General features: G+C 33.4%; 1 long non-coding RNA gene across 1 annotated transcript in view; it reads right to left on the reverse strand.

Annotated features, from left to right (window-relative positions):
- Positions 1-357: 357 nt before the first annotated feature.
- LOC124356269 overlaps positions 358-19,573 on the reverse strand; it is a 34,196-nt gene continuing 14,980 nt past the window's right edge. Inside the window, exons 2-3 of the long non-coding RNA XR_006921840.1 lie at positions 16,372-16,427; positions 358-597 (exon numbers count right to left, since the gene is read on the reverse strand). This is a non-coding gene — a long non-coding RNA (uncharacterized LOC124356269). The remainder of the gene's footprint in view (positions 598-16,371; positions 16,428-19,573) is intronic.

Consider the following 19,573-nt stretch of genomic DNA (forward strand, 5'->3'; position numbering starts at 1 on the left):
TAGTTAAATGCAAATAAAATTTTTTTATTCAATTTTGACTAGGAATAACAATTCAATGATAATATCTCTAAAAGAATTTGGTATCACTAAGAGCTATGCAGTGAAATTTTCGGGGTTGACAGACGATAATAAATTAACATGGTTGCCTCAAATTTCGCAGCTTTACAACAAACTAAGCCGAATCAGTTTTGCTCCCAGAACATTATATCCTCTTTTACATTCGGATGCATTAGTTTTTTACGGTTATTTTTCCTCCGTTATGTCTTTTGGAATTGAAGTATGGGGAGGGTCACTCCTTGCATCCAGACTCTAACTATAACAAAAAAGAGCAATTAGGATAGTTAATGGACAACTACCTTTAATTTATTGCAAATAAGTCTTTCATTCATGTAGAATTCTAACCTTTACTTCTCATTACATATATTGAACAATTATTTTTAGACTGAAAAAAAAAAAACACAGGATCCTCATGCTGTTGGAGAAAATCACAAATTCCCACCAGACATGGTGGTAACCTCCGCACTCCAGCACTCCGTCTTGCACTCTCAGAGAGGGAAGTATCTCATGCTGGAACTGGAAGAAACTTTTTAAGGCGCTCTGAAAAATAGTAAAGTTATTGATAAGTGAATTTTACAGTATTGGTGAATTCATTTCTACCTGAGGCTAAAGAACATCAATTTTAATTACTGTAGCTCTTAGTCCCTTAGTTATAAATTAAGAGTCTAAAATCTAACGTATGAGATGTAAATATTGTATAAAATGTATACCTATTCAGAAAAATAAATAAATTGAATTGAAATTGAATTATGATGGCTAAATTTAGATACTCTGAACTTCTAGCAGTGATTGGGATGATTCCTTTGGGCAGAACTTTGTGTCTGATATGAACAATAGAGTTAATATAACAGCTTATACGCTTCACTTTAATCCAAGCGTCCATAAACTTGTGGTTTCTCTGATACAGCCTCTGACGTGTAAGTGAAATTAACCCCAAAAATGTCATACTATCCCGCCTTGAACTGTTTATGGCACACCGCCGGGCTATACTGGTTACTTAGTGTACTGAGCACTTACCCAAAATCACTTCTATTGACTGTGTCTTTCGTGGTTACAAAATCAATAATAAAGCCAGCTTTTACTCACACATAAATAAATTGTCTTCACTGCAGAAAACCAAGTAGTAACACAATAGGCACCAAGGCAATGGTTAATCGTTAAAGAAAATTACAGCCAAAGCAAACCGATATCGATTTGGAAGGCTTTCCAAATATTTTTAAGGAGCTGGGAAAGAATTCCACAAACGGCAGGCAGACACTGTAAATGATTTATTGAACACAACTTTGCTATGGCGAGGAATTCCCAAAGTCACCGAACCAGTGTTGATGTTCAATGGCAATAAACTAAAATTAGTTTACGAAATATTTTGGGAATCCAGGTTAGAGAACAGAGTTTAGTAAAACTCAGTATAGAGAGAAAAAGCAAAACTCTTAGATTAGGTATGCAATACATGTTAACGCCAATATCTGAAACATATCATGTCGTCTAAAATCAATCAAGAATGGTAAACAATAATTTTAAATGTTCTGCACCCTATTGCATATACATAAAATACAAGATGTCAGTAGACGCTTTATGAAGTGAGACAGGAATAGCATGATTCTCTTTAGCACATGAGCTGATGCAAATACGCGTACCTTTTACTGATAACCATAACGTAGTCGGTCTAGTCTACATTGTAGACTGCATATTCGTCAATCCCAAGATCTTCACACTACCACAGTAAGGTATAATACTGATATATCACGTGCATGTAATTGACTATATTTAGAAGACATAAATTTATTATTGGTCTAGTTTTAGTGCGTGTTTTAAACCATCATCTTTATTCATTCAATAATTAGTTTACTAGAAATCATAGTTCCAAAATGTTATGAATAACATTCTGTTTTCTCAGTAAGTAAGAAATTCTGACCCAAATACATTCCCTAGACAGCTACATCATATAAGAACACCATTAGAGAGGACAATGAGTATATTTTTAAAGTATATATTCAGAATAGGGTAAATAAGGGTTCATTCCTGTGAATTACATAACTAAATAAATGTTTAGTTATTTAATTACCTCATTATTTACGTGTTATTACCTCAATGGGCAGAAAATGTTTTAATTTGTACGAACCCTTCAGACAATTTGTCAACGCATTGCGAGTGTGAGCGCATAGTAACCGCATGATGAACTAGACTAGTTATTGCGGTTTACCGCAAACCAGAGGGTGTGACAGTTCATCAATGTTCACTGATATTATGTACCCTGCTGCGGTTCCCCACACAGTATTTAACATAAAATATGTACATCGGGTGTCTTAAAAGTTCCACCCCCTATTAACTTTCATGGTGATGGAGTGATCTACTTTGGAGGATGTTATATAAGCAACTGAGGAGTTTTTAGATGTATGAACATTTTTTATTCCCTCCCCCAAAATAGGGTATTTTGGGAGTAAGTAAAAAAATGTTAAACGATGTACTCAACGTTGACGCCAATACTTTTTCTCTTTCATCACACACAATTTATTGCCTGACGTCGTACGCTGCTTATTGCAATGCCCTCTACAGTTTCTTCAAGACAGCTATTTGAATTTATCTAGATGACTTTTCGAATTGCCCCGTTTACTTATCCAACGTGTTTTGGGTTATTAGTTGTAAAGGATTGGCTTTTGTTCGAATGATCGGCGATCTTCTCATAATTTTTTCAGTAAACATTTCAATATTTGCCAGTTATGTTGCTCAAAATATTAAAACAACCCAATATTCACGTATGTCGAACCCTGTGGATGGACACTTCCATAGGGCTAGATTTTTTAAAGACTACCATAATATCCCAGATTGGATGCTTCCAGAGGCTAGGAACTGTCAGAAGCACGCCCCGGAAATCCCATAGACTTAGAGCTCTCAAAGGCTGGACACATTTAGAGGATGAAGGTTTCTAGACGTCAAAATCTTTCAGACATAAAAAAACCTATGGGTTTGAAGCTACTAGAATCCAGAATATGTATTAGCTTGAAACTCCGTAAGGCCAGGAGCAGTACGTTAGAGGTCCAGAACAAAGATAGAAGTTTCTTGAAAGCAGAAACTGTCATAAAACTAATACCTCTGGAGAATTGTTGGTTCTAAAGACTATGAGTTAAGAGGGAGGAAACCCATAGGCCGGAAATTGAAATTTCTGACCAGAAGACTTCTAAAGGCTGCTTTTAGAGGACAAGATTTTCCGATTTGCTCGTATTCCGAGTAGTAGGAAATTCTCATAGGGCGAAAACTTGCAGTTTAGAGTCTGAAGATAAAAAATTCGTATGTAAAAAAGCTGGGAGCTCTTCGAGGCAGTATTTCCAAGAATCTATGAACATCTAAAGGCACAATAAATTGTCTAGATTCTACGAGTTCCAGAAGGTAGTTCCAGTGTCAGTAGCTGGAAAGCTACTAGGATCGGGAAGTTTTATAATGCGCAATGGTCGCGGAACGTAAGATCATGAACTAAATATCTCTTGATCATAATCATTATTATATCTTATGAGTTAATGATAATAACATATTAAGGTCATATCTCATCAATCATATCTCTTAGCAACATTTTTTATACTAGTTACAAATTTTCATCTATAATTATTGAAAGAATAGTTACTAGAGTAACTTTAGATACTAATGATTTGCTCGTAAGTGTGAAAACGATAGTACCGCCGCATTTAATATGACTTTGGCACTTAAAAGGGAAACATAAAAGAATCCCTTTCGTCGTGGCATACTGGTTGAGGTAAAATTTTATTTGTTCTGACCTGCCTATAAGAATTGGCACAAAGGTCTTTGTTATGAACAACCACATCTTTATTATCTAACTTTACCAGTCTTGAACTGTCCAGTTTTTAAATAAAATAATTTAAGTTTTTCCTTCTACTGTAAATAGCTGTTAACTGACATGATTGATTTTGTTTATTTTAAACAACAATCGCAAAAAAAATAAAAAAAAAAAACATCGCAACTCTTCCAATATTTGTAGTTTTATTTTTCTAAGAAGAACATTGTATTGTAATGATAAATTACTACTTTGAAAGGTCAACATAAAGCCCCTCTATTGGGTCTTCCATACAAGCTTAGCGGTCAGCAATAACCAGGACCAACGCGAGATTAACACTCAAGCTCAGGTCAACAGACGTTCAGTAACTTATTGAAACACAACACCTTTAATAAATGCATGCACACGTTCAGCATAGGTATATTGAAATGCAATTATTTACAATAATATTAAAATTATTACGCAGACTTTAATTATCGATACTTTTAAAAGAATGTCTTCATTTGTGTACGTTGGTTTTAGATACTTAAAACTAACATTTTATCTACGCATTTGTTATCACTCAAAAACTCTACATGTGCATTTATTCTTATGAGAGTATTTATTAAAACACACGTGTTGCTTAGACAATTATTATAAATTCAGTAAACAAGTTCAGCTGATTGGTTATAATATTTTCATAATAATAATAATAATACACAATTATTGATTGATACCTGCCATGAGGGTTACTTTCATCATTAATTATAGGCCTACTACTAATACTTACTAAATTTATTGAGCTAAAACTAAAAGAATAATATTTGTACTTTACATAGGATTCAATATTTTTATTAAAGGAATAAACCCATCAAGTATCCTGTCTCGGAAATGAGATGCTTATTTTTCAAAGCATGGTTATACTTATTCGAATACACATATTATGTTTACAATTTGCAGTTGATGTGACGTGTGAATAATGTGTGGAATGCTGAGGGAAAATTCCATTTGTGAAGAGATACGAGTAAGCTGGGGAGGTTTTATTACCAGCTTTGTTCTCGGAAGATGAGTGTTACTAGATAACAAGGGAGATAGAATGTGGTGTATTACCCGATCCCTACATGGTATACATTCCTCTCTTTGCTTTTCTCAAGATAAATGAAGCCCTATTTTTGCGTTGTTTTCAGTCACAAAAATTAGGGTTAAAAACTCCGGCTCATTCAGAGTGCCTATTTCTAATTTTGGATTCACAGCCTACAACAAAAATTATTTGAAAAAACTTATAAACGTACTAATTTCAAACTCTAAGAACAAGACGCCTAGGGATTTTCACTCCAAGTAAAACCTTAACAGGATAACAGGATATCGGAGGTTTGACAACAACGTTTGAACACAACGTTTCGAAGATTGGAATCTATCCTCTTCGTCAGGTGGAGGACGTTACGTTATTTTGTATCATATCATGATGGGAAATTTCCAAAATCCTGTTATCCTGCCAAACCTTCCATCATAAGTAACAAAGTAAACCTTACTTTCATTTGGTGTTTCTATTTGATCTGGAGCAATGCACGTCGGCAAACAATAATGTGTTTCCAATACTTTTTTACGTTGAACACATTTCATACTACAAAAATCTAAACGTTTAAGTATTTTGTGTTAATTTAATTCGTTAAAAACACTTTAAACTTTCTATTTTATTAATTAAAACAGAAAAAATATGTTAAATTACGTAAAGATAGGCTAAGTAAACGATATAAAATAGGTGAAAAATGTAATTAGATTACCCTAGTGTAACAATGTTTCACTATTTACCACACTAAGAATCTAGAGAACTCAATAACGCGCCGCTAAACCTGAGGGATGAAAAATAGGAGGTCAAGCTACGTTTCTATAACACACATTTCTTGCTTCATTCGTCACAATGTGATGGCCGAAGGGTGAGAAGTGTGAATCGGCGAGTTTCCCTTCTCTAGACGGTAAACATGTCTCTGCTGTGACGTCTCTTACCCTTCACTCAATCTCCATCAAATGTCATGGTCTGCAGTGTTATCACTATAGTCAGATGTGACACTTAAGTGACAAACTTGTGATAGAAACTGATGTAGTTCTCCAATATTATCAGCATGAAAATCACGGAATTAAGCCATAATGTCAAGGCTGTGCTGACATTGTGGGAACAGTATTTTATTTCTCATCTAAAAATTACTAAATTTCACTGCTTTAAAAAAGCTTTTCCTGATTTCTGATAGTGAAAGGACTTTTCCAGACATTTACCACCGTTCAGAGATACAAACAAATCAGTAAGGCTAGTTGCACACACACCGATTTTGGACGACCGATTTTTTACCGGTCGTCCAAATTCCAATAGTGATCTGAATGAGGATAAGTTGCACACACACACAGATTTTTGACGGTTGTTTAAAAAAATCTAAGTGATGGTTTTCAAGATAATATTTAGTAAATTCAGGTATATACGCTTTGTTCATAACTAACCAGATGGCTTGGCATACTTCTTTTATTATTTTCCTTGCAGTGGAAATCCCAACTCTGAAGGAATAATGTAGGTCGGTAAAGGTGCACCCGCTCGCTAGATACCTGAATAAAAAAATAGTTTAGTAGGAGTATGGTGATTTATGAATATTTTTTAAAACAAAAAAAGTATTATACCGGTGCATTTAGACATTAACCTGGACAATGAAACAACAGCTGAAATTTGGCGATTTTCAACCAACGAAACGGATTTGTTCGTAAGAGTCCTCTTGTCAGAGGAGTATATTAGTAAAAGAATTCAATACGCCACATTTCCATAAGCGCAGTGTTTACATACTTTCAAAGATCTGACGATACAATCTTTGTGACACGCCAAATTATTATAGTATTAATAGTATGTGAGACTGGTGTCTTGCATTTCAACATGGATTTCCTGACATTTAAAGCGAAACAAACTATTCCTCCTACAATAAGATGCTTCGTCACACAGATATTTTATAATATCCTAAATCACGGTCGTTGTCCCTCGGTGCTTTTTTATACTTTGAGTGTGTTGTATAGGATGGTATACCTACCATCTTCACCAAATTTCAGCCTGTTGTTTGAAATCCAGGTTGATGTTTCTTTTGTCAAATGCCCCGGTCTACATTTATATTTAATTGTTTCAGGAAAAGAAGTAATAAAGAGATGGGGCAATCTTCGGGACGCATTCTCGAAGTCGAAGAAGAAACTAGCAGAGTGTGTGAGAAAGTCGAGCTGGTGCCCCATACTATTTAAGAAATACATCTACGCTGACCAGATGCAATTTTTAAATAAATTATACCAGTAAAGGGAAGTTGCAGAAAGTTTAGAAGTTAGAAACAGACAACAATGAAGACAAAGCTGATAATAAATCTACCCGAAGCCCAACTACCGCCCAAGAAGCCTACCTTTACGGAGCCCAAACCACGAGAAAAACAAAAGATGTCGTCAGCTTGATGAGGTTGAACTAAAAATAAATAAAAAACATTAGAAGAACAAAGTCCTCATATTTATTTTATTCAAGGTCTTTTGCCGCATTTGCACAAGTTCGATGACAGTGAAATTCTTGAATTCCAAATGGGGTGTTTTGGAAGTAATTAATAAAATAAACAATATAAACGCAAACACACTGCTTCACCTCAACTACTTCCCCGCAAAACATATTTCCTATTATCCGAACAACTATTCCCTTTCCACAGTATCAATCATGTCGCACTTCCCAATTGTCTTATCCCAACCAATTCAGCGTAAATAACAGCTTCCAATCACAAACCACCCCCAAATCCATCAATTCCACCCAAAATCGAAATAAAATTCCAAAAATCCACAAAATCCAAATAAACAGTGATTCAAACCACCAGCTTGAACATCAACAACAAACCACTGCACAATACTATCAAGATTTTGGCCACACGTCAGCAACCGCATCTCAAGAGAACTATCCATCGGCGAGCTCTTCTCCAGCTGAATCTCCGTATTCAGAAGCCAGTTATTGACTTTAAATAATTAGTTACATCAAGACTTTATCATATTTAAAGTATTCGGTTTCAAGGTAACATGTAAAAACATTAAATTAATATTCAAAAAATAGCTTGTGTGTTTATTTGTTTTCTACAATTTCTTGAATGGCTATTTGTACCCCAAACTCGCAAACTGTAGAGTCCTTGTGATACGTTTTGAACCATTTTAAAATGATATCTAAACAATTGCACTTTTCAATATTTACTAAAAAGTTGTGTCCAAAATCAGTTCCAAAATCATAGATAAAAAAAATCTCAGAGTCTTGGACTTCTTGTTTTATTGTTGTAAGAATCTTTTGGTTTTATTTATTATAGATTATAAATAAATGTTACAAAAATATGTAATCACTAATGTTCAGTATATTTGGAATATCAATGAAAAGTGTCAGGTATATATTTTTTAAGTTACTACTTACCTCAATGTTAGAGCAAGGCTTTCTCTTGAAGAAATAGAATTTCTCATTTTAGTATTCTGATGTTGAATTTCATTTTTCAACTTATCATGGAGTTTGTCAAGGATTCAATGGACATTCTGAAAAAGTTAAAAAACTTACAATTATCAAGCCTTAGTTCTTCAAAAAGAGTGTAAAATGTCCCCGTGTATCTGCTTTGATTGATAGGATGAATCCAACACTTGCGCTTAATTCTACGTTCGCTTAATACGGCGATACAAAAACCCACCGTAGCAACTACTCGTTTAGGATTCATTATTATAAAATAAACCTCGTGCCACGACAATAGAGCAACTGATTCTTTGACCGGTAAAATTCGGTATGCTGCCGATAAAAAGTCGGCCGATTTTTTACAGACCGTCAAAAATCGGTGTGTGTGCAACTAGCCTAACACTATGTTTAGAGACTTGCAATCTGCTATTTTCCTGAGTTGGTTAAACTGCCCCAACATATAACTACAACTTAGTTTAAAATAAACAATCATTCCAGTGTTGTGATACTAAAAAGGTTTTGAGTTACTACTCTTATTGTTTAACATTAACAATGATATCGACTAGATAGCTTGAACGGCTTTAAAACATAAGCTGAGAATTTTTTCGCAAATTCTGACATACCAGAACTGCTTTCTTTGTCCCCAAAGAAATCAAATGGTAATAAAAATTAAAAAAAAATAAATAATTTATAGACTACAGCTGTTTGAGTGTCAGACTAGTCGATCCATAAAGCTTGCTGATCGCCTACTATAAAGACCGAACTTGGACTCACTCGATGTTGATGTGGATTGAGAACTGCTGCTTTGATCTGTATTTCTCAGAAGTCAGGACAGATGCAGAGATATCTAAAACCTATCTACAATTGGAGTCACTGGATGTCGATGTGGATTGTGAAATGCTTCTGTAATCTGTATTTATCAGGAGCAGGACAGCTGCAGAGTTATCTTATCTATTCTTCTTCGAAGTTGTAGCTCAAGCTATCATTCCAGAACTACTTGATGTCTTGTTTAGTTATATTTTTGCAGGTAACCACAGTTCAATATGTAGGGCACCGTTTTTCGTAAAAGTTATTCAATATAACGGACAATAACACCCCTATAATTATTTTAGTTACGATTCAAACCAATTTAGATTTTGTCACGTTTTGGAAGTTATTATCTAAAGCGTCCTTAACTCTTGACAGCTTTTAGTGTTTTATATAAATATGTTGTTTCTGCATTATTATCTCTATTCTATAATATTTCCTTTTTTGTAATATATCATCTTAACATATCAATCTTAACATTGGTCCATTCAATTTTACATTCTGGCTTTCCAAATTATTTCTTAAACGATTTCCAATTTGTCTCTCAAAGTGGTGTGGATAGAACTAGCTCTGGTTCGTCTGTGCTCCGCATGCCGTTGCACAGAACTACTGTATATGACAAGTCTTTTGTAGTAACGGCATGTCGTCTGTGGAATTCCCTTCCTCGTACCATAACATCCTTAGAGAGTCGTCCTCGGTTCGTGGCGTCGCTGAGGGAGCACTATCTGGGGCAGATGGTTGGGGCGGGGTCGGCATAGGTCTCTTTCGCTGCGGTTGCACTGGCATGAGTAGTGTGTGTGCGTGAGGGTAGTGTGTTTGTAAGATTCATTACATACAAGTATATGTTATTATTTTTGTTTGAGTATGTGTTTAAAAATAAGTTTATGTACCTTTTTAATCATTATATATTTTTTAGTTTATATTCTTCAATAAAGTTGTACTTTTTGTTATTCATATTTAAAATGTTTACAGCAAAATATTTAATTTTATTATTATTAAAAAATAAGAATATTTGTTTATAGCTACTATATGAGGTTAAATGTAAGAAAGGGCCATGAGGCCCTAATTTCGCCTCAAATAAAGAAATATTTCATTTCATTTTCATCATCGTAATCAGTCTTTATTCGTCCGATTATTCCTGTATTTCCCACTGTAGGAAGCTTATTGATTTTCTTCACTGTACAATCAATTCTCTTTTCATCGTACAGTTTTATAGCCGTGGTAATTCAAAACAAATTAACCAGACCACGATTCCATTTAATGTATGTATGGCCATGTTTAAAGTTTGGTTATATTTTGGCAAACCTTTTTTGTTTTGCGGATCCAAATATCTGATGTTTGATACGGATCAGATAATCGCAGCAGGGGACCAGATCAGTGAAAATTGATGGGACAATCACACTCTCCGCTCTGCGGTAAACCGCAATAACTACTCTACATCACGTGGTTACCGTACCCTAACTCGCATGTGTAGATTTATCGTCAGGACAGTTTTATATGTGACTAAAACGTTTGTGATTAGTATTAATATTGAATATTTCTTTATCATTTATAATCTTTGATTTATCCGGTATTATTTAGTTAACTTTTCAACTCAGATAAACTATCATGGTGTAAAATTGATTATATTTTTGTATAGTCTTGTTTTTTTTAAGGAGAAATAATAAAACATTACATCCATCCTGAGGAATGTAATACAAACCAAAGAAATGGCGTAGCTATGGTATGACGGGTTGATTCAATTGAATTTTTAGTTGAGAAAAGGAATTAATTAATTAATAAAGGATGGTGAAGTGGAGCTAAAGTAAAAATTCAAAGAAATGAATTACATTTCTCACTCGAAATATACTTCTTTATCATTTAAAAAAGAACTTATAATAAACATAATAATATACTGGTATTAGTTACGTTTTTACAGTTAATGTGTATAAGTAAATTTAACTATTGCAAAAATGAAAATCCTTTTAAATTTTATTTTTAACTTGTATAACTAAGCAAATAAAATTTTTAATCTAACGGGACATATAAATGATAAATGCTCGACATTGATTCTGTAGAATTAAGTAATTGAAAAAATTACTGTGCCGTTTAAGGGAATTAAACTGTAAGATATAAAAATAATTATATATTTTAGTTAATGCATTCGAAAATAAATCGATGTTCTTACAAATAAATGAATCACAGACGAGATTTTTACATTACCGAGCAAATTTAGTTAAGATCTTTGGAATATTAGAAATGATGGAAATAGTCTCCCAGTTTTAAATTCTTATAACGAGTTCTTCCTTGCGGTGTAATGTTTTAATTTCCTGCCCAAGATCATTAAAAGAAAACATTAACCATTCTGGCTTCGTTAAAGTAATCTAATACTTTGCGAACTTTTTTACTTGAAGTTTGTTTATTCCTCTTATACCAGGATGATTAAACACATTAATAACTTACATACGTCAAAACAATTAAGGGTTAATTTTTTATGAGTTTGTACTTAGTTTATTGTATCAAAACATTTTATTTTTTATATTTAAAGGCTTATACTAGTAATAAAGTGCAGAATACTGTTTTAAATTGTACAATTCTTATTTACTTTAGGCCAGTTAACGAATTTCCAAAACACATAAATCAAAGTAAACATGAATTTTTTGTGAAGGAAACAGGATTTTCCGGACATTTGCCATCGTTCAGTGAAACAAGAAATCAGTAACACCTGAAAGGTGTGAAGGTGATAAGAAATGTCCGGAAAAATCCTGTTTCCTTCACAATCCTTCCATCGTCAAAAATAACCTTCAAACAAAAAATGAATTTTTTATTAAATTTAAAAATTTAAAAACGAGAAGCTTTTCTTTGAAATTCCACTCTCAGTATCTCGTGTTACCTTCACTGGCTGAGGTAACTGCTTGAATACCGCTATGGAATGGTTTTCATGAGTCGTCTGAGGCTATCTTGAGGCAACCACGCTCATTCTTCTCGTAACGCCATTTCCAGCTCATCCAAGGTCCTAGGTTGGTTTGGCCGGCCCCAAATGCTTCTCCCTAGTTGATCCCAGACGTTCTCAATTTAATTTGATTTAGGTCTGTGCTGCAAGCTGGCCACTCCAATACTGGTATGTTATATACTTCCTAGTACTGTCGAACTACTCTTGCTGCATATGATGGGGCTCCGTATTTTATATATGTACAAAATCTTGACTTGATTGTTCTTGGACGAATAGGGACGTCCAACACCTCATCCACGTAAAGTTGGGCTGTTAAACTACGGTCTCAGATCACTAAAAGGTCTGTTTGATCATCAATTGTTACTCTGTCCTGCAATAATATTGAGCCCTCATCAAACAGAAGCTTAGGAGTTAGTCTAAAGTTAACAAACCGCTCATATCTCCTTCTCCACACTCTAATACGGCCGCCATTACCAGAAATTGTAGTTTTAAACTCGTATTTGAATATTATCTTACGCCATTGTTTCAACTGCCATCGTCTATGATCTCTTGCGAAATGCAATCTTGCTTTCTTGTGATGTGCAGTCAATCGCGGCACTTGGAAAGGTCTCACAGACCTCATTCTAGCTTCCCGAATTCGATTTTTCACAGTTCGGTCTTATATACCAATTTCAGTTGCTTGACTAAGGTCATTCTGAAGTTCCCTAGCAGTTAAAACCGATTAAGAAGTGCATTAAGTAGTAAAAATCTGTCTTAAATGTGCGTGGTGGACCTCGAGTGACCTTGTCTTGGTCTTTTGTCAATAGTGTCTTGCTTCGAGTATTAGTTCCACAATCTCGAAATCACTGAATGACTCACACCTAAGCGTCTACCTACATCCCGTTCAGAAACCACCTTCTTCCATCAAAGTGACCGCTCTAATGACTTCTGTATCGGACAAAACTCGTCTTTAACCCGCCATTACAATGAAAACCAAACAGAACAACCATAAACAAATCAACTGATCAATATCTAAACTGTTAAAACTTCAGGTCGTTACAGAACTACACGTGATATTTCCTTATCTTATTCTTGTTTGGAACTGATAAGCAAATCACCATTATTATTTATTTATTTTTATTAATATTATTCAGAAATAAAACGAAATAATTTATCTTTCTTATCAAGATACTGCCTTTATCTGTTGGCAAAGTATAACTCTCTCATATAATTTATATTTACCCTACACGAAGAAATAAAAGTGATCCCTTAATTGTTTGAGGTGTGTTTAATGATTAATAGTATAAGATGTGCCTTTAGCACATAACAAGCTATTTTTGTTCATTATGATACACACTTTACTGTATAATTAGCCTGAGATGATGTGTTACGCAGTTTTATAACCCAGTCCACAATGACACAGATTTATCATACTTTAGTTGTGTTTTAATTTGGAGGATGAGTGACACAGGGAAATATTCGCGGGTTCACACTAACTTAACATTTTTTAACATAAGACCTGAATAATTTGGAAAACTGGTGATGGTTAAATTTAAAAATACAAAATGCTATTTTCTATTTTACGTATCAACCGGAGTCACAAATTAAGAGTTTCCTTTTTAATCATACCGCCTGTGTTGAAAGTACGTATAAAAAATAAACAATATGGCAGAATTTATTTTAGACTTTTCCGGAAAGCCCTGTTTGTAACAATATTCGAACCAAACAATAATTTGTAAAGAAAGTTCTGTAGCTCACAACAAGGAAAATTTAGTTTTTAGGGTTGAATATATTTATTCCAAACGGGTCAAAAAATTTCCATGAACAGTTTTTATACTGGTTCACAATTAACTATGAAAAAACCGAATATTATTGTAAACCAGACATCATGTCTAGCCGTTTGAATGAAATTTCTTTCTTAAGTTTGCCTTTAACCATAAGACGAAGATTGAACTTGTATAAAAGTCAAGATTATGTAAAGCTTGATCGATGAAATATAATTTATTAATAAAATATTATTTAAATTAGAACTGTTATAAGCTTTATAAATTAGTTATAGAGAGTATAAAACAATAAATTTAAAAGTTGTAAACTACTGTACAAAGATAAATTTACGAATGAGTTGTTAAAGTCAGATAAACAATTATTAACTGTAAACTCACTTACACCATGGTGTCAACGACCAGGAAGATCCAATATTCAGATTGATTCTACTGCGATGCAAATAACAGACATTTTATGGGTTCTTGGCGTATGGCCAAACCGACCTGAACAGTATATGGTAGTAAATCCAGAAGATATTTGTAGACTTTTTGGCGTTAAGAGGAGATTTAGAGTTGAGTGTTTTAAATATGTTGAGTTAGATATTATGCAACGATGATGCCATAAATGCAAGGAATTACCAACTAAGAAGTATGTAAATATTTGGATTCATTAAAATCATTAAGAGTAGTAATTTTAATTTGTAACTTTAAACAGTAAGAGTGATGAAAAATGAGTTTCGGTTTCAATCCGAGGCGGTAATATTTTTGGTACAGTGTAATAGGAGCAGGTTACAGGGTGTTTGCTCATTTTCTGGAAATAAAAAATCTAAAATTACTGTTATTAAATTTATTATTACTACTAAAGTTAGTAGGTATGGCTATGAAAAGCGAGAATGCTTATTTACTCGTGTCCCACGAGTATCCCGACATCAAAATAATGAAGAAAGTTCGTATAAAACATAATTATGTCTTTTATAAACATTGCGAATATCGATCTGTAATTTATTTCTAATCTCTATAAACTGGGATTTAAGTATTACATTGGTCGGTTACTTTTTAAACTTTTTCACTAGTAAATATTTAAATGTAATCTGTTTGCAGATGTTTTCGTAAATTCTTGGTTAATTAATTTACGGTGCTGTTATTAGGACGTGAATGTTCTTTACTTTTGTGTAATAAAATAACAAAATTATTGAAACAAACATTAGAAGCATTGCGTTCTAAGAATACATCACTCCAGTCCACTTTATCTAGTAAATTGTTGAGCTGGTCATGGTTGATGCGATAAGAACGCCGTTATCTGTTTAATCTTCAATAAATTAGATGGCGCGACGCCCGACTCTGGCCTCAGGAACCAAACGGCTGCGGCTGTTAAACAATGATCCATTATTTGACTGTCAATAACTGCGGCCTTAGTTGAAAGTTTGGTTTTATTTCTTATTTTTACAGCTAATGTGATCAATACAAATTTTAGATTTGTTTGCAATTCTGGTGGGAGTGTTTATCAAAGATTCTAGTCCATTCGAACCTAGAGTAAGTTTCTATTTTTTTTATCAATAATACTATTTTCTTCTTTCAGATTTATGTCATCTATAATTACAAAGTTTTTACATGTCTGTAAATATTCTGCTTTCATATAGCTGTTTAGCTCAAATATAAATAGTTCGTTTAGTTGTTGCTGTAACGTGTACACTGCCAAAAGTATGAAATCATAACCTAACATCTTAAATGAAAGCTCAATAATGTCAGCAGAAAAAACTTTACATTTTTCATTTGTATTTCAATAAAATTTGATTAGATATAAATAGCAACTCCTCCAGCCTTGTAGTTGTCATTAGTGTTAAAAAAGTAATTGTAGTTAGGTATATTGATTAAATCTGCTTCATCACTATGAGTCCAAATTTCTGTTCGAACAATTACTTGAACATTGTATCCCTACAAATAAAATCTATGGTTTCATATTTGAATAAAGGTATATATATATATATATATATATATATATATACAACGTTATATATGCACCACCATAAAGAAATACACAATACAAATAATTGAAACTAACTATGAATAAGAAAAAATGTACATGTCAACTGACAAAAATGTGGTATAACTTACACTTTATCTAAGTCAGCCTCACATTTTACATGAAATACATGCTCTCCATTACATTTTCTGAGAAATATATTACCAGATTCGATCGGAATCCACTTGTAGTTTTTCTCAGTCTTGACTCTTCTATTTAGCACATTTTTATTTTTATAATTTTTTTTATAATTTTCAAAATTGTTTCCTTTTTCCTTGAAAAAGTTTAGTTAATAATTTTTTATAACTTTTGTAAATAATGAACTTTTTGAAATTACCTGTATGTGTTGATATTTTTTAATTTAGGTTTTAAGAAATCATATTAATTTGCCATAATATAAAAGACCAACTCTTTCTGAAGAAATCAGTATTCAACATGACTAGGTTATAGTAAAAAATTAATTTTGGTGAATCTTTGAAAAATACTCTGCAAAATGGCCAAAACGAGCTTGCCAATGTGGAAGTTTTGCATTACTAATTCTAGGGTTAACTTATTTGAGTATTTACATACTGAAAAGTTTGGAAGAGCAAATTGAGAATACGTGTCCACTGTTTAGCCACTGCAATCTGGAAAATTCAAAATACATTTTATTTGTCAGAGTGAAATAATATTTTACCAACGAAAATACTACCAAAACCTCGTTAAAAGGGAGTCAAATGTTATTTAAGGTTCCACTGAAACCGAAAATATTTGATGTTAGTATACAACTATCAGAATTTCACTAAACTTTGAAATAGGTTTATGTTATGAGAATAAATGTCCACATTCGTTTCCACTTGCCAGTCTCCGCCATTACAGTGATGGTGGTTGATGACAGCTGGCCCAGGTGTAAATACACATCTGTCGCACTGCAGCCCTGTGTTTGTCGCAAATGGGAGAACCACGCGTTTTTGTTAATCCATGTGCGGTAAATTCTCCCAGCTGCCAGTTTTCGTACAGAGTGCTAGAATATTCCGCTATTAATAGATTTGACAGTTTATAAATTACATTTTTATTAGTATTTGACATTAATTAAATTTCGTCTTATTTTTATTATTAAGGATATGCATGCCTGTGTATATTGGATGTACTCACACACTGTGACATAAAATACTACTTTATGTACTTATGTCACATGTGTGCTACGCTGGGAAATCAACTGGAACACTAGGAGAGAATACTGAAAGATTGTAGTTTTATAATATTATAGTACAACAGTTAATTTTGAATTTGCATTGTTAATATTGTTTATTTAACGTTCTTCTGATTCAAGTACAAACTTTCGAAACCATGGAGATTACATATATCACTAAAGTTTGCTAAGTTTTTAAAGCCAAATATACATCGTATGTATACTAGGTAAGTATAAAGTTAAGCAATCTTAAAAAGGGTAATAATGTTGTCTTATTTATCAAATTTTAGTATTTGTAGCTTTGGTTTGTTAGTCTACAATTTATAATAATCAAATCAATGTTAGGGATGTAGCCTTGAAAAGTGTTTTATAAATATGTATAATACAATATAAATAAACCTTTTAAACACTTTTTTGTAAATTTTTATTTTTGTTACTATGTACATTTCGAAATCTGTGATTTCATCTTCAGGTACTCAAGATGTAATTAAATATAAATAATAATATAAATAAACCTTTTAACACGTTTCTGTAAATTTTTATTTTTGTTACTATGTACATTTCGAAATCTGTGATTTCATCTTCAGGTACTCAAGATGTAATTGAAGATGAAATCACAGATTTCGAAATGTACATAGTAACAAAAATAAAAGTTTACAAAAAAGTGTTAAAAGGTTTATTTATATTGTATTATACATAATCAAATCAACTTTGAATAGACAATCGAGGGACGCAAAAACATAATCTTTAGGATATTAGGATTTTTTAATTAATTAGTCCTTACATAGTGTATATATTCCTCTAATCTATACGTAGTTCTAACAAAGCCACCTTAATAACTTGATAATTAGTTAACAAATAAATAATCATAAATTTAGTTTTTTTTTTTTAGAAATTCAGAAGTCAGTTTATAAAGAAAATGTCATAAAATATATACTTGATGTAAAATATGCATTTTATTGTACTACATTTACTACATTAAACCAATTGTATTATATAATTTATATTTTATACAATGTATTATGTGTGTGCTTCAATGGATCTCATTTTCGAGTTAGCCCAATTTCAACTAATAAAATTATAATAACCCACTTTTTGACTATTTTAGTGATAAAAATACATGAGGACAGATTTACCCTCAAAAAGTTTATTTCAAAACCACGACCTTACTTACACAATGAATAATTGAAATAAAACCAATAAGGTATAAATAATAAATATTTCATGAAAGATTAATTCCATTCCCAGTAATTACAAAATTAACTACCAAATAAGTTAGCAATTAATATTATAAACAAGAACTGTCTCTAAGTGCCTGAGTTACCCTTGCCTTTCCTGTAGTTTTGTTGGGTTGTGACGACAAAATAAATAAAAGACGCAAGCCATAATAATTATATAATGTAATGTACATCAGTGTGTACATGTAGCTTAGTGCTCTCACAACTGAGAGACCCATTGTAGTTTATGACATAGCAACTGTGCGCCTCACACTCACGTGCCGCAGAATATGAATGTTGTATTGTTTGCTAGCACCGTGAGACGATGCGCAGAACATTAGGTTTCATGTAATGTACATCAGTGTGTACATGTAGCTTAGTGCTCTCACAACTGAGAGACCCATTGTAGTTTATGACATAGCAACTGTGCGCCTCACACTCACGTGCCGCAGAATATGAATGTTGTATTGTTTGCTAGCACCGTGAGACGATGCGCAGAACATTAGGTTTCATGTAATGTACATCAGTGTGTACATGTAGCTTAGTGCTCTCACAACTGAGAGACCCATTGTAGTTTATGACATAGCAACTGTGCGCCCAACACTCACGTGCCGCAGAATATGAATGTTGTATTGTTTGCTAGCACCGTGAGACGATGCGCAGAACATTAGGTTTCATGTAATGTACATCAGTGTGTACATGTAGCTTAGTGCTCTCACAACTGAGAGACCCATTGTAGTTTATGACATAGCAACTGTGCGCCCCACACTCACGTGCCGCAGAATATGAATGTTGTATTGTTTGCTAGCACCGTGAGACGATGCGCAGAACATTAGGTTTCATGTAATGTACATCAGTGTGTACATGTAGCTTAGTGCTCTCACAACTGAGAGACCCATTGTAGTTTATGACATAGCAACTGTGCGCCCCACACTCACGTGCCGCAGAATATGAATGTTGTATTGTTTGCTAGCACCGTGAGACGATGCGCAGAACATTAGGTTTCATGTAATGTACATCAGTGTGTACATGTAGCTTAGTGCTCTCACAACTGAGAGACCCATTGTAGTTTATGACATAGCAACTGTGCGCCCAACACTCACGTGCCGCAGAATATGAATGTTGTATTGTTTGCTAGCACCGTGAGACGATGCGCAGAACATTAGGTTTCATGTAATGTACATCAGTGTGTACATGTAGCTTAGTGCTCTCACAACTGAGAGACCCATTGTAGTTTATGACATAGCAACTGTGCGCCCCACACTCACGTGCCGCAGAATATGAATGTTGTATTGTTTGCTAGCACCGTGAGACGATGCGCAGAACATTAGGTTTCATGTAATGTACATCAGTGTGTACATGTAGCTTAGTGCTCTCACAACTG

Source organism: Homalodisca vitripennis, chromosome 1 (genome assembly GCF_021130785.1).
Source record: "Homalodisca vitripennis isolate AUS2020 chromosome 1, UT_GWSS_2.1, whole genome shotgun sequence".
NCBI classification, from domain to species: domain Eukaryota; kingdom Metazoa; phylum Arthropoda; class Insecta; order Hemiptera; family Cicadellidae; genus Homalodisca; species Homalodisca vitripennis.